The 24885-nt window shown below is 52.1% G+C and overlaps 1 protein-coding gene across 6 annotated transcripts in view; it reads left to right on the top strand.

Annotated features, from left to right (window-relative positions):
- The window catches only part of LOC125951107 (sodium/potassium-transporting ATPase subunit alpha), a 63272-nt gene that overhangs the window by 487 nt on the left and 37900 nt on the right, over nucleotides 1–24885 (top strand). The gene's annotated exons all lie outside the window — the stretch shown is intronic.

Below are 24885 nucleotides of genomic sequence, written 5' to 3'. Positions count from 1 at the left end.
ATCCCGCAACAAAACCATTCGCAAATCGCAAGAGAGCCTGAATCGCGGACGCAGCAAAGAGAAGCGGAATGGATCGCACAGGATGAGGACGCGGACGCGGACGCGGACGAGGTGTCCCATCGCATGGGTTGACCTTCTAGATGGCCCCGCTAGTAGGTCGGATTATGGGGTTCGTCATGCGAGGCAGCCAAACCCTCTCCTGCACACGACACGCACGCACACAGAGGCGCTGGCGATGGTGCAACATGACGACACGGTGGCCTGCTCTGCGCGCACCGGGTGACGATCAAAACAGATTAGCTGGCACGAAAGTCGCCACGCCGTCGCCCCATCAATCGATTGTCAACCCCTCGGTTGACTAATGATCCAATCTTCGCGAATGGTAATCACCAGAGGGGTCGCTCTCCATGCCTTGATCGCGCGCGGCTAACGCCCATCTTTGGCACGCACCCTGCTGCACCGCTGCCACCGCCCCGTCTCTGTGCTTCTATGTGTGCGTGTGTGGGGCTCAGTTTCGTCGGGTCGCACAATTAGCGCCGTAGCGGCGGAAAAGGGTTTAAGAATACGGCGGCCGGTGCAGCAGCAGTTGCAGCAGCTGTACCGTTGTCGTAGCATACTGCGTCTGTGTCTGATGTGTTTTTAATGGGCCACACCTCGTTTTGGGCGCGCCAAACTATGTTGCCGTGTTCTAATTTGTTACAGCATTACGGTGCATCCATATTTAGGCGGACGGCTAATAATTCATTCCTCTTCTTTTCCTCCAATTTTCGTACTGACACTGGCTTAGCAAAAAGGTCAAAAACGAGCGCCCGGACTCGTCACCCGCTGTCTCTGATCGGCGCCTCCTGCGAGGTGGTTTGTTTGGGTTTTCACCCAACTGTCACCGTTGCCATGGTGCAGCAGTTCGCTAGAGAGAGGGTCTCGAGGGTGTGGCCCCCACTCCTTGGGCGGCATCGGTATCGTACCCCTTGAATGCCGTTTTAGCAATGCAACGCGTGCGTTGAGGTAGGCCCACCGCATATGGCACAGTTTGCGCGTTCGCTCTGATCTGACCCACTCCATCACCGATATGTTATCAGTCGGAGGGCCCCAAGCGCGGTACACATCTGGGCCAACACACACCGCGCGGGCCGTCATTTGGGTCGCGCGTGTCGAGAAGCATCCTGCCCGACTTTGAGAGCACCTGTCGAGATAAGAAAGCCGGGAGGAGCTAGTCCACGGAGCTACCGGAGTTGAAGAAGTGTCCGAAATGTTCCGGCTGGAAGGATTTACGATATATCGGATAATGTAAACTCGGTAACAGCCGAGTGTTGGGATCCGTCTTTTCGCTATTTATATCCGCACGTCGGATGGCACGGACTTTCCGTTACTCGGCCAAACGATATCACTTATCTCAGAACCGCAGGCGTTGTCTGCTGCTGCTGCTGCTGCTGCTTTGCGTAATCGGTGACTCACCCGCCATCAAACGAGAGGGGGGAAATTTCCAGAAGTAACCGGTTCGCGTCTTGGCTAACCAGCTTGCCGTTCGTAAACACTGCCGGGAACCGGCTCCGGTTTCTTCTTTGCTGCGCCAGCAAGAATGATACGAACGCGAGAGTTACAAATAAATGGTGCGATAATTCACCTTCGGCATCAGTAGCGCCGGCCGGCCGGTAGAGAGGTGTCACATGCCACCTTCCCCCCTTTCCAGTGGAGTGTGTGGAGCGTCTGATTACGTTACACCACCCGGCCACGGTTTCGCTTCACTTGCTTCCCCTCTGGAGGGGCTACATTATCTCGCTTGGCTGTTCAATGACCGTTTCAATGCCAAATTAAAGGAGCAAAAGAAACGCGCAGAAGAAAAAAATAATGAAAAACAACATGGATAAGATCCACCCCCTCCCCCTCCCTTCCCTCCTTTCTCTTCGAAGAATGGCCGTTTTGCGCGAGCCGTTCAATGTCACTCATGGATTCTCTGGGCCTGCAGACCCAGCCGCGTGCGTGAATGCAGTCGGTGCAGTTTTTTTTATTGTGCCAAATGTTCGACTGTTTCAACCGAAAGGCACCTACCATCACCATCACCTCCTGTCCCACCGATGCTCATCATGTTCACCTTCCCTTGAACACGGCGGCGATTCGGTTTGACATTGACCGTGGGTCAACCAGCAAGCGATCGAGCGATCAAGCAAGGTGGTCTGTGTGTGCATTGTCGGCATTGAGCTGATGGAGAAATCCGCGTTCTTCGCTCGAGTTCCTGCTCTTCTGCCCTCCCCTTCAATGGCCGATTGTGGTCACGAAATTGAAACACGAAATGGCAACCCGTTGTCCTTTAATGCTCCGTCCAGTGTACGGCTTTTGGAAGCACGTGACTCGCGGCTGTCCAAAGATGGCAAAGGATGATCCGTGCGCGTGCTACTCTGGACCGAACCGAGATGATGAGGCTTTTTGTCCAGCACGACGTTGAGGTTTATGAATATTCATCTCGTGTGCTTCCCTAGCCTGGCGGTAATTAAGGCGTGAGGTATTTGTTTCTCTGGTGTTCCCGTGCGGTCGCGATGTAAATCACGTGTCGTTGGAATGGCCGCGCCAGGGGAATTTGAAACAAAATCCCTTGTTTCTCTTTGAGAAAGGTTATGGTGGTGGCGGTGCTGTTGTTTTGTAACACAAGAATTGGGGATTTTTCACCTTCGCAGTTCACCAGAGACAGAGATAGAGAAAGCCGGGCGGAACTGGCTGGCTGGCTGGCAAAACGAATGCAAAACAGTGACATACAAATGACGACGACAGGGAATAATTGGAAGAAGGAGAAACCAGCCCGATCGTCGCGATCCCGCGTAGAAGGTGTCCCGAACCCCGCGAGACAACCGTGCAATGGTGGAAAAACCAGTTCGGTAGGCCTGCCACCGCTGCTGGAGCTCATCTCGAGTGATCGGAGAGAGAAAGAGAGAGAGCGAACGAGCGAGCTCGTTTGCATCGAACTGGCCGCGGCCCACCGTACCCGGTGTTTACCTGTTGAGGCTGGTTTGATGGCCGTTGCAGAAGGAGGAAGAAGAAAAGGTGCGGAAGGGCCTCTGTGTGTTGGTTCATTGCGGGGACGCCGGTGTGGAACCGGTATTTTACCTAGCAACACCCAACACCGCTCATCCTTCGCATCATGATACGCGCTCAGGCACACACCGAACAGACCGCAGACCTTCTGTTATGATTGTCATATCTTTCCGAGTGTGTGCGGTGCCACCAGTACGCAGACACTTTCGTAAAACGATTGTTCGATGTTTGACACGCGCGGGGATGGAGGAAGGGTTTAATGTCGTCGCCTGACGCATGATTGTCGCGTCAATGTTCATTCATGTCCATCACTGTTTCGCGCGCGTGTGCGCCTTGCATCGGTAATGGTGTCCGTGGTGCCGGTTTGCTGCTAAAAATAAAGATAAATACTAGAGACGACGCCCTGACGAGGAGGAGGGGAAGTTTGTGTGATCGCAATTGGATTGCGCTAGCTAGTAGCCTTTTGAGACCATCAAATTCGTAGCGTCGATCGTTGCCTAGTGGCCTATCAGGACGGCATTACAATCTCTAGTTACCAGAACTAATAACCTGCGAAAGAGCGGGATGATAGGGACGTTTAATCGCGAAATTTCTCGCCGGTATTCGCTCGTCGTCGTCGTCGCCGTGGACGTCGAAACGCGAGATCTGCTGCTCTGTCTCGCGATTAGCTTATCGGCGACAGTGTCGGCCAAGGGTGACCGTGACGGCAGAATCCATCCGTCCCACCAGTCAATAGTGACTTGGACAAATGCGTACGAGCGGGCGCGCGACGAGATTTGAGAAGGAATGTATTTAGGTCAGTTTAGGTGGTCGCGACGGATCGCTCAAGGTCCATCACGGCATTCGATAGGGCGTGCGTGCAGGCAGGCGAGTGAGCGAGCGAGGCAGCGAACGCGCTACTCTCGGTTGCACAGGTTCGGCTAGCAGGCGCTAGAGGGCAGCAGTGGTCGTGAGCTTTTTTGAGAATCTGTTTTTTGTTTAAAGATTTGATTGTTTTTGCATTTATTAACATTTTATTTGTAATCTTATGTTGCAAAATGTTTGTATTAATCGGTGGAAAAAGAGACGAGGGCGTTCAATTTAGTTAGTTCGACTTCTATCCACGCAGATCGTACAGCAGAATGTATTTTGTAAGAAAAATTGATTAATAGTATGGCTAATTCATTATCGTGCACTGTCCATCACTCATTACATCCATTTTCGCGCTCGGCCACCTTCTCGAGTGCCGTGGCCACTCTATTGTTCAATGCCACAAACACACACACTCGCACACACGAGTTGCAGCCAATGGCGATACAATGAGCATTTGTTGCGTTCGCTTCAAGTGCATCCTGCGTGAAGTGGTGGCACTTGAGCGCAAACGGTGCGATTGGCGGTAGTAGTAGTCGCGATCGTTCCGGAGTAACCGGAAAAAGTAGCAGAAGCAGAGGTAGATGGTGCGGGGGTGGTGGTGCGCTATGAGGTTACTGGTGAATTGACAATCGAGAACACCACCGACAGAGTCGCGAGTGACGAATAATTCCAACAACACGGGGACCTAGCACGGTACGGCACGTATTTGACCAGACGCGACCATGTTCCCTGTTGTTTCCCGGACTGGACCACTCTACTCCGTTCCACTAAAACACGGGATTTCTCTTTCATGTGTGTGCGTGTTTGCGGGTTGGTACAGCAGGTACTCCAATACGAACATGATCTCGCAATTATCAGCGCAAATATTAGTCAGCTCTGCCCCTTGGCCCACTGGCGCGAAATTACACTATCAGCCGGTGCCGATGAAGGTGCAGGAAATGAGACTGAACTGGTGTGGTGGGTGAGCACAACAACAAATGCTGTACTCTGATGTACAGCATCGGTATTTATCACTAGAGCAATATGCTTCACTTCACGCACGCACACGGATTCGCATTCAACACTGTACACCGGTCTTTCACGTGTTTCACTTGTTGTGAAATGTCCTCACGTGCCACCAGCATTACCCCTCGCTGTGGCGTGCACTGAATGGGGGATTCACGATCGCCGCGTGGTCGCGTTCGAACCGCGTTCGGACCATCGTTTATCACCTTTTGAGTTTGGCGCTTCCATTGCGCCGCGTTCTCGTGCCGCTGTTGCTAGGCCGCGATGCTGCCGCAGACACCAAAGCCAACCAAACGCGTTGTCGCGTTTTTTCGAAACGCTTCGCGCAGAATGGTCATCGACAGTCGCGTGAGACTTCTGCTTCGTTCCGTTTCCGAGGAGAGAAGCGTATCAATGGCGCAGTTTGGCCGCAAGTGGTGCGAACGATGACGTTACGGTGGTGTCGCGTTCGATGCTTCACTTTTGGATGAAAAAAAAAAACCGTGATCCTCCCCCTATGGCAGCCATTTTTTTTGGTGCTAAATGCCACCGCTATCGGTAATCGCGCAAGTGCGTCACAAGCTGTCGATGACGTCGCCCTGGCTGGTGTTATGGTCGTGTAATGCGACAACGGCGCGAATGCAGTATTTTCGGGCTGGCGCGTCATAAGACGGTGGCGCGCGCGCGAACACGATGATGGATCATGAAGGGCGTGCGCCATTTTGGATTGAGTCTAAAAATAGGAGCCATACTGCTAGTGCTCTTTCTAGAATTGCGTCGAATGCTAGCTTTTCTAGAACCGACCTGCCTGGTCACCCAGGCCGCCAGGTGTGATGGTGCTGATGTCACTTCCTTTAACTCTTTTGGAAAAAAAGATTTTCCATTTTCACCGCGCCACCGCTGTTGGCACTTGGATGGATGGATACGCCGGTCAGTTGCGAATGGCGTGAGAGTGGCTCGGTTTGGTGAGATTTCACCATCGATGGGAATTAGTTGTTGGCAACAGCATCAACAGCAGAGAAGGAAGTGCTTCATGACGTGTGTTTGGTCGCGTGATGGAGACGCACGTAGTTGTCGTCGTCGTCGTCGTCGTCATCATCGTGCGATGCATTACCCGATTAACACCAGAAATACTCCTTGAAAGAGAGAGAGGGAATGTGTGTGAGAGAGTTGTCGGATTGGCCAATCTTTAATCCAGATAGAGAGAAACGTGTAACCTTGGCGTAATCCATCCAGCGTGCCCGGCTATCAAGACACGCAGGTCGAACCGAGCAAACCGGCACTCGTGGCGCCTTACCGTGTACCGTACTCAACTGATAAGGTCTTCACTCTGAGGTACTTGCTGGATGTAGCAGCCTTCTGCAGCCAACGTACCTGCCCGTGTGGCGTCGCTATCTATATGCCGCATGGAAATGATTCATCAATTTGTATGTGTGTATCTGTTTTGTTGTTCTTAAAATCAAAAACATCTTTCCCTCTTTCGCAACGCCCTTTTCCTATTGACACCTCGTAGAGGGATGATGACTGCAGCATGATTGATCGATTAGGAACCGATTGATAGAGAGAGAGAGAGGAAAGAAAGAGGGAGAGAGGCCGGAACACTATGCAAACCAATTGTCAGCCTGGAGTAAAAAAAGGAAAGCTTGTCCGTAGTGTCTTGTCGTAGCGGGATCCTTCCGGGATGAGCACTCCGCGTCCGTGTTGATCGGATTCTGATTTCTCGTTATTCCCGTACGCTCCCCCCGAGACCAGATAATGGGTTATGGCTCCGATAAGTATCGATAAGAAGACAGAACATTTTTGTTGCTGTTTGACATTTGTTCCACGCGCCCTCACACCTCACCATCTGCATCTTTCTTCCTCCTTCCTGTTGATGACCTAAATGTTGGCCAAGGAGGGGTGTGTCGATCGGCAGAGTGATAGAACATGCTGCTGCTGGTGCTGCTGCTGCTCCAGGGTGTCAGCCATCGTTATCACCATTACCGCCGTTTCAACCGGTGCGAGTCAGTTATGCCACTGCGCCTCTGCTGACAGCATGACAGCTTAAATAAGCAAAAATGTAGCAAAAATGAAGCAAAAAAGAAGAAGAAGATGGAACCATTAACCTTCGATAAACGTTTCGATAAAAGCTCTCCGGCAGCAAGTTGTTCCACGAGCTGCTTGTTGCTGCTTCCGTGAGGCAGGTGGCTATCGCTGGCGCATCCTTCTCTCCAACCTCCTTCTCGCCCTCGCGGTGGTAGTGCCATGGAAAAAGGTGTAGATGTCTATCGGTGTAGCCTTATGTAACCAGCGCCCGTCGTTTGTGCCTTGGTGGCCGTGTTCCCGAGAACGGGGCGAAAAGCTTTCGCTGGAAAATCGATCCGGTGTGGCGAGCGTGTGTGTGTCCACGTCCGTATCCACAGATCCGGTTGAAAGACGACACAAGCATCCGCAAACCTGGGGAAGGGAAGGGGTCGGATGTTCTTTTCCAAAATTCCGAGATGTGTCACTATTTTTGTTGCGATTCGATCTCCTTTTGCAGCAGTACGGCCGGCGACGTCACCGAATGTCGATTGCTATTTTGAGGAAAAACTCTTGAGGTACGGATATGAAATGTTCCTCGATTTATATTACAATAACGTCTTCTCAAAGTTCAATAGTGATAAGAGACTAAGAAAGTTGTTTAAATATTCTTCAGTACAATAATTGTAGTATCCCAATGCAATACGTCGTGGAGGGTAGTGCTCTTCAGTGAAATCCAAATGATCTTTATCACAGATCATTAATATCTTCATTCCCTATCGCATCATCAACAATCCTTAATTGTCACCGGATACTGTCAGATACCATCGAACAATGAGGGCCACCCTCGCTATGCACGTGTGTTATGTAACCGGGGTTATTGTTTGCCATTACATCATGCATGATGCGAGGTTGCTTTTCCCTTTTTCCGGCAATTGCTGCCCTCTCTTCCGACTGCACGTCGCCCTTTACCACGAACCTCCTTTGGCCTGCTGAAGTAAGGCAACCCTTAATAATACGGTAGCGAACGACAGTATTTACCTCCTAAAAATCGTTAATTTTTCATAAAATACAGACACCGCCCCGTCCCGGATGGTGATCGATCGATGGTGTCTTCCACCAACTACACAGTTCCCATTCTCCGTGGTGCGCGGTTTGTTAGTTACATGCAGCCTTTCCGCTCACAGTCCAGGACTTTTGCCATCAGGCGGTGCAGCGCAGCGGCAGTAGACCTTCGACCCCCTTCGACGACTGGCTGATGGTCTATGAAGGGTGGAAGGGTGGGTGCCACGTGGGTGGGTGGGAAAACAACCTTCCCATGGGGTGCAGGGTGCGGGGTTGGAGGTATTCCTGCCGGCAGACAACCTGTCTCCACCGTATGGCGTCGCTGTCGTCGTCGTCGTCGTCTGTCGCCACACAAACACACACGCGCACACTTAAACGCTTGGCATATGCTATGTAGCGAGGGCCCAGAGATCGACGTTTGTATTTTGTCTACGAGCCACAACCCGTGTGTTGGATCGTCAACTGTCTCGTTTGCATGCGTTTGTGCTACTCGATGATTATCCTGGCCTCGGCGAAAGGTTCAGTATTGGTGGATTGATCCAACGCAACATGGAACCGCGATATGAAGTACGGCGTCTACTACGCGTCGCTATCTAGACAGACCGCCATCGCAAGCTTCCCTTCATTCGAGGTCATTGCGATCGCGTGCACTGCATCCATTTCGATTAGCTTTGGCGTTTTGTTGCTGCTTATGCCATTGGTCGACCGGTCCGGTCTCAACGGGGCACTGCAACTCTCTAATCCCCTCCACCGGTTCGCTTATCTAGCCGTATATCAAGTGTTTACTCGAGGGATCCGTATCAAGAGAGAGAGCGAGAGAGATAGGTGGTTCGCGTTATCACGTTTACTACCTCGGCCTGGCACTGTCGCCATTCGTGTGGTTCGCCTCTAACGGGATGCTTTCGCCCGAAATCGATTTGTCCGCATTGGCGTAACCAGCGTGAGCCGGCATATGTACGTTTGGTGCAACTGGTTAACCAGGGACTGCTTCTTCGCGTTTTTTTTTGTTGTTGCTCGTGTTATTGCAAGAAGGAATTCCCACCGCTGGGCACCGTTTGACCTTGTCTCGGAGAGTCAGGCTCCTGCCATTGCCCCCCTACATGCCTACCATCCCTTACCGACCTTCTGGAATTGCCTCGGTATTGATTAGCTTTGCGATTCGATGGCGCTGGCATTTCGATGCCACATACTCAACGTCACACCAGAGCGGGGTTACAGCGTCTTCGGAATGTAGTCCCGGACCTGCGGCTTATCATAAGACGCTGTTTGGTGGTGGATTCACTGTATTCTGTTGTGCATTGGCATGGTGCACTGGACAGGTACCTTATCACCGGTGGTGGGATGCCAAATGTACAAGGTCGCGGCTCTGGAACACAGAAAGAAGGATGTCGCAAAGTCGATAAAGTGGCAGTGAGAGAGAGCGAGAGAGATAAAGAGAAAGAGAGGCAAATGAAGAGAGCGAGAGAGAGAGAACAGGAGTGATAGAATTTATTTTATTTCTTTTAGGTTCCATTCTGAATCACTGAGCAGAAGATGGTGTTACGTGCCGAGGGCTGGCGGTTGCGTAACGAACCAAACATTATGCAGAGCGATGACTCCTTGTGTGTACAACATACTACTTAGCATCGCCTGTACTACCCGCGATTCACGAGCATTTGTTGCTGACTGGTTCCAGAGAGAGAGAGAGAGAGAGGGAGACTGAGATAGAGAGAGAGAGAGCTAGTTAAGCTAATCCTTCCAACGACGACGACGGCGACCGGTTCGGACCTTTCTTCGTCACCGTATGGCCTAGTTGCACTGCCAGAGGCCTGTGAGGCGTTTGTTAATTGGATTATGGGTGCGCAATGAACCAAAAAAAACCTACCAACCGCCCACCGTCCAACTTGGGAGAGCGAGCGAGCGAGCATCGCGTCGTTGTTAACTAACTTCGGTCGATCGTTATTCGATTATTCGCTTCGCACTTTTAACGGACTCCTGTCAATCCGCAGACACCCGCATGCTAGTCGACTCTGGTGGACTCTGGTGGGTGTGTATTGATTTGTTACGTCGTGTCGCGCTTTTGCTCTCTGCCCTCGCCAGCGGCTTACAACAAGGGGCACACACATACACGTACGGAGCACTGGAGCGCACGGCAGGAGGATATATACCCGGTGTGTCCTTCGGCAGTAATGTGTACCGCCTCGCTGGGGTCGCTCTCGGGCTCGGGTGCATCACATCATGGAGCTGAAGCTCCTCTGAGCTGCCACGGATTGTCGGTGGCACTCACGAGCTTTTGAGGGAGCCATGCCGAGAGCGCGCATCGCTGCCTGATGGACGAAAAGTGCGCAGAAAAGCTTAGCTAGTGTCTGTGTGCCGTCTCTATGTGTTTGCGTGAGGGATGGACAAACGCGCACGGCATGGAGAATGGCAGGCGAAAGGCATTGGCGAGCCCCCTTTGCCATGCTCCACTACTGCAATGGCTGGAAGGAAGGACAACCGAATCGAGTCACGCACCGGAGGCACGCACAGAGCGCGCGCCAGGACCAGGCCGCCGGAGGCATCGCAACAGCAGGAGCCTCCTTCCTGCATTGTGACCTCGTACTCTCGTACTCTTGTGTTTGTCGCCTGACCGATCGTGCATTGTGTCTCGGCTCTCTGGGGGGTAGTATCTGCATCGTCTGCCTGTGGCGCGCGTGCATAAACCCGTGAGCGTGCGTGCGGCAGTAGCATGACAATCGATGCAGTCGGGGTGGCGTTGGATTCTCACGAAACACCCATCACCGCACGTCGTTGAAACGCAAGGACGACAGCTGCCGAGACACGGAACCCCATGTGACACGGCGTATGTGGTTGCACCAGGCGCCAGGATTACGGGAGAACTCGGCATCGGTCAGAATCGGTGCCTCTCTCTCTCTCTCTCGCACGCCCACACCTCTGCTCTGTGGGCATTACATAATCTAATGCAGTAGGATTCGCGACAAAATCGATGCAATTTTGTACCGGTTTGCGACCTTTTACCATTTTCCCTGTGATGCGTCTCTTGTTTCGAGACTCTGGTCACTGGTGAGGGTTTCCCGTGTTTGGCAGGCGCTTAGTAGTAGAAGAGAAATAGTCGACCAAGAGATGAGTAATGCTTCCCCATTTTCCAGTACACGTGTTCACCCTGGAAGCACTTTACCTGACGTCAAATGATGGTAGTCGTTTAGGACAAAAGAAGATCTCCATTATGATTGGATGTTACTTTTATCATATCTCTTCTCGTTCCTGCATAATGCAGTGCAGCTGAGTGTTAGTGTTGCGTTCATTTTGCACCCTTCTGGAGGTTATACGATATGGTTTTTTGTTTTATCCGGTATTTGAACCTAGGTAGCCTTAATCCCCACATAGGAACTAAGGTCCCGCCGCTCTGAAAGGCACTCTAAGAAATGACTAGCTTCCACCGATTGTTTGAGGAGTACATGCACGCCGTTGACAACGAGATGCCCACTAGAAAACCTCCTCCTCCTCGATTTAGTTCACTTTAACTAACCTCGATGCTCGATGAACTTTTTTGTGCAGAAACACCACTGGCCGCCCGGTCTAGTATTGTCGCCCACCTCGCGCTCCGACCTCGGCCAACCTGTGACCAATAGCACATCTGCTTACCGTGGTTCACCTTGTCCTTTCGCTTGACTTGGTCTAACTTTTTGTGACCTCTCCCCGTCGACGACTAGCACCCGGCCCGTGCTTTGCGATGGAATCGGACAAGATTTACGATCGCACTTGCTATGATTGGTCTCGGGGAACGACATTCGCGCGAATCATCCGCCTAGCGAATTTCTCGCCTTCCTCGTCCACACGCCTTTGGGCTATTGTTCCACGTGGAACCTTTGCTGTGATGCGACGGTGAACGGTGTGGAAAGTTGATTCGAATGACGGTGTTTAGAGAATGATGGTGCGTTGTGTTACTGCGGCGCAACCCCCCCTTGCGCCAATGGTCAGGATGAAATGGAAGATTATCTGTGGCCCGCTCGTTTGGATATTATTATGCCCAAGGACGGGTGTTGGTGGTGGTGAGGCGGGAGTGGGCCAAGAGCGACAAGAGATAAAAGTGCGGATGCATCAATTTAAAGCAGATCTCGTGTTTGCGCTGAATTAGTGGCGGGGCTGAAAATTGCGCTACAACATAGTAGGCGCTCCACACTTGATCAACGAAGCAGGCAGAAGAACAGTAACACCAGCGAGAGTAGGGGGGCGGGGGAGGCGAGTGCGAGAAGACGCGCCCGATAGGAGGATGACGCTCACGACGAACGAAACGCCTCGCCGTCCTTTCTGATGAGATAATTCACCCCATAATCGGCGACTCGCGAGGATTGGATGGGTTTTGGCTTCGCTATGGTGATAACGAGGGTTCTAGGCTATCGTATGGACTCGTAGATCTGATCTAGGCATATCTAACGCCGACCACCCGCCAGTAAGCCGGTCCGCAATGCTCTCCAGACCTGGTCATATCCGGTACGAACCTCCTTCCTTCTTCTGCTTAGACGCTCCGCTCCGTGGGCGGCGTCGGTTGCGGATCGAAATCCAAAACTGAACGCGCTCGAGCACTACAGAGTGAGAGCTCGCGACACTCGCGGTAAACGCTCTCAATTAGCGTTACTAGCCGACTAGCGGGGTGGCGGCAAACAGGCGAATACCGCGGGCGGCGGCGCACACTACATGTCGCGGGCGGACACAAGGGCTTAACCTCAAAACGTGAGGCCTTTTGCCCTGGCTCCGGCCAATTATCGTGTAACTGCTACCCTCCTGCTACTGCAGCTGCCACTGCTACCTAGCTACCGTTGACAGAGAGAGAAACAGAGAGAGAGATGCACAAGGGTTCCGAGGCCGCCGGTCGGTCGGTCGTAAGACGCCGAGGCGCGTGCTACAGGGCAAGAGTGTAAATTACGACCGGTACGTGCAAAAGTAAGCAATTGAGCAATGATGACGGCTGGCCGGTGGAATCCACGGACTGACGTGAGACAAAGCAACAGCAGCCGCAGCAGCGACAGGTGGAAAAGAATACTGTTCCGATTGTCACCGAGTTGGTGGGAGACGTGATAAAGAATGGCGCTTTCGAGGCTCTGATGGAGTTTGCCCGTCTCCTTCGAGTGCTTTCGAAGGGCGTCTGTAACAACCACTCGACGGCTTTGGATGCGAAACTCCTCCGATGCTTGAGATTATGACCGTTTGATTAGTGTTCCCGATATCGATTACACTATTGGGTCGTCCCCCTAATGCTGTCGAGATAGGAACAACACGAGCACACGCAGCAAACGATCACGTCGACGAACGAACAACAGGAGTCATCACCACCGATGATGGTACGGAGCTAATCCCCGAATGGGCTGGGGGAGGGGAGGTGGAGGAACTATCCCATATGCTGCGGATGTCTTCAATTGAAAGTAATATATGTATGCATAAATGATAGTCGCGCGCGCATAAACTTCTTCGTTTTCTTGGACCCAGCCAGCCGCACGTCTGCGGTCGTCGTCTTCCTATCCTGACAATTCGACCACGTCCGGTGCGCCCGGTTCCCCTTCCCCGCCTGAGGGTGGGTGTGTGATGGCCACCACGTACCACGTCGTTGTGTAACGCGAGTCGTTGCGTATTTGCGCGTCTAATCAACGGCATAATGCGAAATGTTCTTTAGTTCCTCGAGGAGGAGGAGGGAATCCATCAGCGAGACACGAGAAGGCGACGACGACGACGACGACGACGACGACGGAACTACAACGGAGGACAGGAATTAATGGATTCAAATCATCCGCCTTCGTAATTGTCCTACGAGAAAAAGGAGCCGAGACGGAGTCGTGCTACTTGTTGTGCAGAGTGCTACCACTTCTGAAGTGGCGGTTGGGCGTTAATTGTGAATCTGCCAAAGACAGTTATCATACCCTTGGGTTCAATTTTCTTGTTTCCTCCTGTTTAAGGACAGTCCCTTTAGCAGCTTCGCGCTCCAGCGACTTGATTGGAGGGAGGGTAGGGTGATGGTGATGAAGGCCACCACATACCTGACATCTCCAACCAGCCTATAATTATGTTGTGTAACCATACGTCCGTTCCTCTGTCTGTCTGTGTGTGTGTGTAGGTTTGTTTGCGTCGCCAAGGTGTTCGCGCTTTAGTGAGAAAATTTTCAAATTTCCACCTCCTGTCTCGGGGTGCGAATGTTAATGCCAGAATCGTGACTTGTCCTGGGCCCGACGCGCTCAGGAAAAATGTCTCTTCCGCTGTTGGGGCACTGTTCTGTCCTCTGTTGGCCCGAATTTTCCGGAGGAAATGGTTCATTTCAGGAAGGAGGGAAGGAGGAAGGCAAACTCTTCGGGTCTGGGTGATATAACCAGCTGGAGTTGACGTTGCCAAAATCGGAGCGGATCCTTTTTTCTCGCCCGCATACAAACGAAGCAAGGCCATCTAGGGGGGGGAAGTCGTTGCGCAGGAAAGCGGGAGAGAGGGTACGCTTTTTATGATGGCGATGACATTGAGTCACCTGCGAGCGGCTGGTTTCGATCGGAGATCGATTCAATAATAGAGAGGATACGGCAGCGGCCGGGGTGGACGGCAAGGACAATAGCAAAAGCCAAAGCATTAACAAAGTTGTCCTATGGCAAAGCACAACAAACGTGACGTACGTAGAGCTGCTCCACACTATTAGGGGTGAACGATGGTGAGCCCGCCACTGGTGCTGCTGTTGTAAGTGTGTGAGCTCGCGCAGAAATCCGACTGAAATTATGTAACCAGCGCGCGAGGACGAGGAAAATTTGTGGATCCTTTGCGTAGGAACCACCGTTCCTGTTTTGGGAGATGGAGAGAGAATTATCCAGAAAGAGAGAGAGAGAGAGAGCTACTACAGTTGAGCGCAAGATCCACTAGATGGATCCACTGAAGGATCTCATTCTCTTTGGCGAGGAACGGAGTAAGTCCTTGTGGTGGCCGCCAAGGAGCGACAACGAGTCAACATATGGAATAGGTTTTTTGTGGAATCGATTGGTGAAGCAGTCGAAACCACCGAAAGTCCTTCGCCCAATTAGGCGGGCTATGTGGTAACTGGATGTACGATTGTGCTACTCAAACACTTCCGAGGATTACTAAACATGTCTCTTCCTTTGCCACTCACACACTCTCTCCTCTCTCTCTCTTACGCAGAATTATGTTTATGCTGGAGTATCTCCAAAAGCTCTCTCTTGCACTCTCTCTCTCTTTGGAATATTCAGAGCAACTTTCTCCTTGCTTTCGCTCTCTAATCATATATCCATCTCTGCCCGGTCTGGTCTCTCTCTCTCTTGGTATTGGAGGGAGCTTTCGGTTTTTCCTTCCTGCCTTCCAATATCCGGCTGTGACTTCGGGTTCTCTGTAAGTTACGTAACTTTTCCATGTGGCCAAGTGCCCCCCCCCCATCCGCAGCACATCGCTGCTTTCTCACGCAAACAGTTGCAAGTCGTTCTCGAGCACCGCCAACCTACCAACACTCCCTTATCACGTTGCCCTACTTACTCGCACCGAGACAGGTGCAGTCTGGGACTGTGGGTGAAGGAAGGAATAGTGCCCGCTACAGGCAAGCGGCAAGCAAAGGGCAGCTGGAGCCGCGTTGACCTCGCCTTGGAGAAGAAGGGTTGTTCCCACAGGAAGAGTGAAGCTTTTCTAATTGACGTCATCATTCTGGGGCTTGCACAACCACAACCACCATCACCACCATCAGTCAATTCGTAGTCTTCGATGTGCTGTTTCGATCGTTGGTTGCTCGATCGCCAAGGCTTCGAAAGTTCTTGATAAGGGCAGGCGAGTACGTCCGGGAAGTTCGTATGCTCCTTTGATATCGCTCTCTGCTCTAAGGACACACACACACACAGGTACAAAACATTCCTGGCAAAAGTTTTGATGCCCGCAGCAGCAGCAGCAGCACAAGCGATGGTGATGATGTAACTGTCTTGATCGATCCGTCGACCCCCCGTGTACTGGTTGGTGGGCTTGGCAGTCTCCGGACGCTAGTCGTTGGGGGGGCTACTTAGTAGTTCCGCATCGATGCTCGATTCCATCATAAAACATAGTAGACCCCCCACCCCACTCCTAAGGCGACCGACCGACCCAACAATCGAGTTTAGAAACTTCTGCATCGAGGATTTTGGAGTCACCCAAAGGCCACCATATGTCCACCGTGTTCCGGTTGTACCGGTGCGAGTGATAAATTTGTGCTCCAACCCCTCCGTAACTGGACTGCGAGGAGCGAGTGCGAGTAGTTGTGTAAGTCAAACCGTCAAAACGATCCAGGGTCCAGGGCGCGCGCTCTCGTCGTCATGCACTGCTCCTTTCTTCCTGCTACATCCATCGTCCGTTCGTAATGTTTTGAACTGGAGCAAAATCCATCGAGCAAAATCCACTGGAGCAGTCCGCAACGACGGAAGCGGAAAAGGTTCTGAACCCTCTACTCCCCCCCCCCCACCCTCTCCCTGTCATCGGCGACTCCGTTTCCGCCGGCCTACATTCGGTCAAAAGTCGGACTTGCCCGAAAATCGAACCAGAAAATGCATTTGCAATTGCCATTTTGCAGGCGATGGGGTGATGCCAAGTTTTCTCCGCTTTGCAAACTCACCCCCTCCCTCCGATTACGACCTCTTTTCCGCGCGCGGGGGGGTAGAAGGAAATTGGGACTGCTGATCGACGGTGGCGGCGTTGTGGGCGAGGGGGGGAAATTCAGTTTTCTTTGCCAAAATGAAGGCATTACATAAGGATACTTGTGGCGTCTAGGCTCCACCGGTGTACGAGTCCTCTCTACTTTTCGCTCTCGCTCTCACACACACACATACACAGTCTCTCTCTCGCTCTAACGCTACTGCTTTTGTTGATAAATGATTGCACGTTCGTTCGCTGAGCTTTTTATGGCCAATGGGCACCACTCGCACGTCGACTGCGCTGGGGGTTCCGTCAAGTACTGCTCGGTTCGGTTGGCGCAGCGCTGCATATGCATCCAGATTTGCATGAACAGTCAGTGTTATCTGCCACCGCGGGGATGTTGTTATATGTTCCGAACAGAACTGATAACGGAACACGGATGCATTGTTCTTCGGATTCTTCGGAAGCGCTGCACCGCCGCCACCGTGTTTGGTTCCCTCTTGTTTGTCCTCATTCCCAGGCCCAGGGTTGGTAACAAGTGCTCTAACAACCGGATTCATGTACCCCATAGTATTTCCATCTCTTTCACTGTTTTTTTTTTAATTTTCTGTCTCTCTCTTTGACACGTAATCGTTGTGTTCGACGTCAAATGGCAATCTGCACGGTTCATAAAAAATCGATAAACAACAGCACCAGGCAGCAGGGTGGGGTAATGCTTACACATTAGAACCGGCTCACCAGGTTCAGTTCAGGAGGGGCCTGTTCGTGACGGAACCCTTTGTGGCGATTAACGGGGCCGGGGTGCAGAGCCTGGTAGCTAGGGAGGATGGGAATATTTTTAATTCTCGAGAGAATCGACCCATCAACGGAGCCACAGGGCTGTCTATGGGGCGGAATGAGCTGCGTAGGCATTTACTCTCCAAAGGATATGGCGTGGTACCAGAAACGCAAATAGGGTGTAACCGGTCCGGTGACAGAGTTGAGCTGGAAAAAATGCTTTTACAAACAGCTTTAGCGTGCCAGATGATGTGAAGCAGAGAGGGCGGCGAAGCTGCGCTCTGCTCGGGATGCGCCCCTTCTTTGTTTGCAACGAACGATGACGTAAGCGGCGTGGTCGTGCCTCTGTTTTTAATTGTGTTTAGCCCTTTTTTTTCCTGTCTGCTTTGAGTGTATTTGTTTGTGCCACCTCCTCGTAGTTAAACGCGTTCATTATCGTGCATCGTGAGCGTTCTAACTAAGATGAATGAGCAAAAACATTGGGAAAACCTTTTGGGAATAAACTCACACTACAGGACCTCCACATCAACTGACTGACTAGCCTCCGGAATACGCACACACACGTACAAACACTCTGGTTAAAGATCGATTACCCTAGTCCATCAGCTGCAGGAACACACGCACACGCATCTTGGGAGGTCGCTAAAAATACGCGGTTCCAACAACGAGCCAGCACCGCACCCCGCTGCTGCTGCACGCACTCATCAATCCAAAACCGACAGCCTCTCGACGACGACGAGCCGGGGAAATGGTGATACTTTGATGATGCTCCATCCATCTACCAATGCCCTCTGTCTGTGTGCCACGAAAGGTCATGGTTGAGACCTTCGAGGGCCGAGTTTTTATATGTGTGTGTTTTTTTTAATGTCCTAGCCAAACACACCATCAGTAGCAGTAGGGTTCTTTTCTTAGTTGGCGCAAGTTCCAGAATCGAGTATTCATTGCGACACCAACGCCCAATGTGAAAATGATCCTCCTGTATCGCTTCGCTTTGACGCGCGCCCTGTCTGTCTTGGTGGAAGACCACCCGGGGGAGGGGGGCAAGGGCCACGGAAGGAGGGGTAGCACTGCCGAGAAGCTAATAATAGAGGGGCACCATTTTGGATCAGAAATAAGTTTTATCCTTCCCGGCAGCGGCGTACCTTGCTGCTGGTTGTCGACTGAAGTAAGAAAGAGATAGAAGAAGCGAGCATGTGTGTGTTTGTGAGGGTGAAAAAAAAAGACGTGGTTGGAGCGGGGGGTGCAGGATGCTTCCACCAAATGGCCGCAAAATAAGGTTGTTGATAGTAGCGCGGCGGTAGAGAGGGAAGTTGCTGCTGTCTGGTCGAACGACCTTTTCTTCTCCTTCCAATCCATTCGACCTCCTTCCACTCTTCTTCACTCTCCCCCGCCAAGATACAGGGTGCGCGGTCTGCCAGAGACTGAGCCGACTGTTGTAGGGTTTTGTGCGGTCAAAGCACAGCTGTGTGCGGTCTGTGTTGTGGTGTCTCGCAAGGCGCGCAAAAGCAACCCACCTCTGCGTGGTGGGTGGATTGCAAACAACCACACCTCGCCACCGGCCCATGGTTTGATGCACATGCGCATCGTGCTTAACACACGATGAATGTGTGTTTATGAATGCTACTGGCGTAATGGCGATCGTGGCGAGACACTTTGGCCTCCGAAGCAAAGAAGAAAAAAAAAAACAGAAGCTAATTTGGAGGTTAGGCTTGGCGTTTGAACTCGATGACGTGTAACACCGCGCCCCGGGTGGGGGTGAAATGGTGTATTTTGGTGTTGTTGTTGTCTCGCTAGCAAGCATCGCATCGCATCCATTGACGTAGATCCTCTGTGCTGTGCTGCTGCGCGAGTGTGACACTTTAACGCTGCCTTTGGCTTGCCTTGGCAGGCGAAAAATTGATGACGATCATCGCTGCGCCGCTCACACACACACACCACATGTGTCACAGGAAGGACGTAGTTCCCTCAACCATCAAATCCCTCCTTTTCCCTTCTATTCCTCTGTCTGTCGCGAGTTATTTTTACGCGCAAAAAAAGACGCGCTCATTGGCGCAGCCAACTCTCACAACTCATTCAACTGTACTTCTGGCGCAATATGATTGCAGTTCCTGCTAGCTAGCGCTAGCTGGCTGGCTGGCCTAGCGACCGGTCACACCACACACATATCATGCACCCCCCCCCGGGAAAGCCAAACGAAAAAGGCATTCACGATGACGTTACTGTGTCGCGAATGGCGTCGCGTGCGCCGGCACTAGTAGCGCCCAAGCCCTTACACGGTGGTTACCCCAAATTGGACGTCGTCGTCATCGATACACAGACCGTGGTGGCACCACCAATCATCATCATCATCAACTGCTCGATCTGCGATCATCGTCGCAGGGCTTCGAATCGACACGCTCTTCGGTTGGTTTCGGATTCCCTTCTCGATCCCCGGCCCCGGCCCAAGATAACCACCGCCGTAAACATAAACAACAAGCGAGCCTCCGCATCCAAATCCGAGCTCTCCGTCCGTCCGTCGTCGTATTTTGTCGGCCTGTTTTGTCCGGTCCAAACCGGCTTCCCGGGGGCCCCGGGCAATGGCGCGCGCGATGCCTGCTAACCGGATCATCAGCTGATGGATATGCGCGCACGTGTGTGCGTGTGTGTGCGTGCGTGCGTCGCGTTGTAATCGCTGCGCGCGCTCTCTCGCTTGTTGAAGATAGCTTGGGAGTAAGCAAGGGTGGATGTCGGGGCGGGGGGAGGTCATTCAGCAATCCCACCCCAAAAACAGTGCAGAGGAGCCTCCTCCTCCCCCTCACCCTCTGTTCCTCATTGGCAGAGAGCGAGAAGTACATTTCTGGTTCGAACTAGTTGTTTCGGGGCGCGATCGGTTTGTTTGCTTTGTTGGTTGGTTAGTTGGTGGTTGTTTTGGGGTTTTTTTTCTCGCTTGACCCAGTGTTCGAAACAGGCGGTATGAAGAGGGTGTCGATGGTGGTGGTGGTGGAGGTGACGGTTGATGCAACCGGTGCTCGTTCACCGCACAGTGCAGCACTCGGCGTTCGCTCGCGCGCTGTTGAGTGATTATCGCAAAACAACAAACAACGACGACAACGACGACGACGATGGCGCTACTGTTGGCGGAACTCTTCGTTGTTTCTTGGTATAGAGATAGGTGGTAGAGGGGGATGCCGGTTTTGCTGGCCGATTTCCGTGGTCACTCGGTCGGTCGGTTCAATAACCTTTCTCGCTTTAAGATATTTGTTTTTTTTTACCTTTTTTTTAAATCATAGCTTATCATATTATTTTAATTATCCAACATGATTACCTGAGCATGAGAATGAGCGACGACTGCCCGGACCGATCGCTAGTATAAGAAGACAAAGGCCAAATACACTCCAGCAAAGGTCCAGCATCGAATACCTATTTTGGTATTAATGCAACAATCGAACCTCCGTGGCCTCGCCATTCACTGATTGCCGCGCGCCCACTGATCGTCTCGTCTTTGCTGGAGACCCCGCGACTCACCACGAGATCAGTTATATCCGGTTGAAACCGCCACGCTCTTCGCTTCGGTTGGCCCGAGTGGCCTTAGGGTTGCCAGGTTGGTTGATCGGCTTCACCTCGGGATCACACCGTTCTCTTTCTTTCTCTTTCTCGCTCGCTCGCACTCGGTCATTCGATTATCGATTTTACGCCTTTTTTGTGCGGGGCAATCAGAGTCCAGTCCAGTGGTGGCCCCTAGTATGGTCCAGCTTTCAGCAGATATTACCAGTTACCCGATTGCGATCGCTGATGGGCTGCTATTTGCGAATTTCGGACCACCAGGCGTCTCCATCGGATAAACGCAAGAGAAATAAAATCGAAAGGAACATTCGCTAAAATATATCCGCAATTGTAGGGCAACAATCTTGTCCGATCGCAGCACCAAATCATTACAGTCACCGGCACCGGTGGCGACCATTTGGCATGTTTCGTTCAAATGCTGATTATCAGCAGTTGGCAGTAGCACACCATAAGGCGGTTAGCAGTTAGCATGTTTAGCGTTTGGCAGGCTCTTGCGAGGTTGTGAATTACCAACGCAAACAGTGCGATCCGATCGAGATTCTGGCTGAAGATGGTGTGTTTTGTTTTTTGGAGCGAGGAACGTCGTAGGGCGCTGATCAAAAGTTCCTCCATTTTTTCGGAGGTTCTGATGATCAGATGAGAAGAGAGAGAGGGGGGAGGGGGGTTCTTGACGAGGAAACGAGGTCAAGGTACGAGCGAGATCTCGAGATTGATCGCGATGAAGACGTTGCGATGCGTGTGTGCCTTGGAATTGATGAATCTGGTGCGGTAAATTGACTTAAACGACAAACGTCACATTGCCATATGCAGATCAGCAAGGAGGGTCCGGTTGTGTACCGAGGGTCTGCGTGTGTGTGTGTGTGTGTGCACGCGAGCCAAACCGGAAACGGTCAATTGTCTTCGCGCGCGCTCAAACTGTTTCTCTTTCACTCTCTCCCTTTTTTGGTCGTGTGTTCGTCATGTCTCCAGCGAATCATCGCGAAGACTCGACGGTGTCTTGGTCTTGTTCTTGGGTTTTTGAAAAACTTTTCTTAAACTTTTCTTCCCTAGCGTTCGTCTCGCTACAAGGACCATTGGCACACAGCAGCAGCAGCAGCAACAGCAGCAGCAGCTCAATCTAATTGTAACAATGAATCCCAATTCACTGGCACCAGAATGACGCGTGGGCCAGCTTTCGCGCTCTCTCTATCTATCTCTCTCTTCTGCTTGCTGTTGTTGCTGATTTACTTGTCCCTTAGAGCACATTGTACGGTCTCGTTGAACGATCGCAAGATTAGAACTTGGATGTGAGAGCACAGCACACCCGCACGCACATACGCGATCGATGCACACCTACTCGGTGTAGCATTAGACCAGCTAAAGAAGTAGGAGGAGAGGACTACTGTTTATGCAAAAACCCCCCAACTACAGCACAGCAGATAACTAAAGCTAATTAGTAAGGTTACAACAGCGCGGTTCCGCTTTGGCGATAATGGCAGCTATGCGATCGTTGATCACACTTCCGACGAGAGAATCCGGAGTCCAGACTCACCAAGGCCTCTTCACCAAGTGTGTCGAACAGTGTCGAGGACGTTTGACGACGAGTGACGAGCGCGATGACAACGGCTCCGGCTCCGGCTCCTGTCCGGGCAAATATCATGACCGTGAAGCTTCGTTAGCACTAATTGAATGCGGCACAAGAGCCTGGCCGTCGACGACGACGACGACGACGACGATGAACGCGAGGCGACTGGGATCGTTTTCCTTGGGATCTGCTCGCTGATCGCCAACGATTTGTTGATATGATACGACCAGACGATGGGCGGGTCCTGTTGATGAATCCTTCCCTGGTTTTGTGTGAGGTTGCAACTATGTTGTCCCCTAATTGGCAACATTCTTCAGAGCCTAGCAGTAGTAGTAGTAGTAGAGGGAGCAATCAATCGATCCTATGCGGTCTCTGTCTCTTCTGTATGGTCTCGGCTGGATGAAGCTGATGCTTCATTAGTTACAACGAGTTAGTTCGTTGCAGTTGCCTCTTCGTCCAGGCTGCATCGCTGTCTCTTGATGAACGAACGAACGAACACTCCACACCTCGAGGCATTTCGTGTGTGTGTGCTTATAGCGAGCGGATGCGATGAAGCCCGGAACCACACACACATACATACCAAGACATACACTGTCAGCCAGACAAAACGGGGCAATGTGCAATATGCAATATGATGCAGCACACTGACATCCTCACGAAGAGGCTTCGCGTCTCTCGGTGTTGCAGTGGAGTGTGTAGCGGCCGGTACCGTACCCGGAATGCTCATTTCCTACGTCATTTCCTGCATTTTTGCCAGCGCGCTCGGCGGCGGCGGCGGCATGCTGTGATGGTAGTATAATTGGCCCACGAAGAGCGCATCCGGTGACGGCGAGTGGCGGTGAATGGCGCTGGCGCTGTCGCTTCTGCTGCTGCTGCTGCTTCTGCTGCTGCTGCTGCTGCTGTTGCGGCGCTGGCCTGATTAGATAAGATATAAGCGAACCCAAGTGCCGAAGGTTTTGCCTAGCTTATCAACAGCGCCACCACCTTCCGCTCCGCCCCTCAGCAGCTACTGCTTCTTCACGGGAATGCACGATGTTAGTGGCGTTTGTTAGCCATTTTACCTACTTTTTACCTACTTTTTACCTAGCGTTCGCTCCCCTTCCCTAAGGGCGTGACTCAGCTGGGATGGCTGGCTAGCTGGTTGCGGTTGCCGGTGCGCCAGGGCCACCACCTCCTTAATCTACTGCAGCGCACTGGTAAATCCTGATGGAAACCATATTTTGCCACGCTCCGGGGGCCCCACAAGGGCAAGGTGGCATTCATATATACAGCATGCCACCAGCGTCGCCAGTATGCTATCGTAGTGGTCGCGCATAAACAGACTGTGGTCCGATGGTTGCATCATTGCGATTAATGTACCTTGCTTTCAGCCAAGCGTGTGTGTGTGTGTGTGTTTGGGGCATTATTTTCACAACAATACCTTCAGGTTATGTGTTACTCCAATGAATCATATGCATTCGGAATTTCGGAAAGATGAGCTGCCAACCTTGTAGTTCTACCTTCCGGCAACGCTGGTCTCTGGTGGTCGGTTCGTTCCAGATGTGCCGCTAACCGGTAGCCATGACCAGCTGTAGCTGTGTGGCATCATCTTGCTCTTGCTTGGTCGCGCTACTAGTGGAAGGAAGGAATTGAATAATGGCCGCTCTTGATTCCTCGGCTCAATATGCATATCTGGCCTATTACATGACGGAGAGAAGCTGCCGCCCCGTGTGTGTGTGTGTGTGTGTGTGTGTGTGTGTGTGTGTGTGTGTCGCTCTGTGTGTGAGCTCACGCCCTAGCGGTGCTGCTGATTGTGTGGAGTTACTTGAGCACTCCCCGGCGTCACCTTTCTCCCCCGCTCTTGTCTCCGGATGGAATTTTGAATGGAAATTGGACGCCGGCCTCTGGACGCCTGGATGCCTGGATGCCTGGACGCCTCCTCTGCAATGGTGTAGGCTGGCGACAGTTGCCAGCAGGACACACGGTGGTGGTCCGGTCGGTGGTCGGGGTCCCCCTAGTCAATCAGTGGTGTGTAGCCGTGCGATCATCATAATTGAGACGTTTCTCGTTGCTCAGGAGCGTTGCACCACCACCACCACCACCATCCCCGGTGTCTGTGGCAACTCTCGTGGTTTCGAGTATCGTCGGGTATGATATCTCCCCCGCCCGGGTGTTTGCAAATCACCATCATGATCTAGAACAACCCCGGCACAAAGTGGCAGGTTTAGCTCTGACTACTTGGTTTGGCTTGGCTTCGGGTTGGGTTGGGTTGGGTTGGGTTGTGGTTGTGCTCTTGTGGTTTTTGAGATCGTGTGCGATCCGCGCGTCGCTCTAGACACCTTGTGAAACCTCAATATTTATGTCTTCCTTGTTAGAGAGAACCCGTTGGGGGAGAAGGTTTAGCGGTGGAGGGGGAACGGAAACCGTTTCTAAATTGCACGAACCATTTTATCTAAGACATACGCGGATGACGCGGATATGGAGAA

The sequence above is a fragment of the Anopheles darlingi genome, chromosome 2 (assembly GCF_943734745.1).
Source record: "Anopheles darlingi chromosome 2, idAnoDarlMG_H_01, whole genome shotgun sequence".
Taxonomy (NCBI): domain Eukaryota; kingdom Metazoa; phylum Arthropoda; class Insecta; order Diptera; family Culicidae; genus Anopheles; species Anopheles darlingi.
This window is presented reverse-complemented; position numbering and strand designations above follow the sequence as displayed.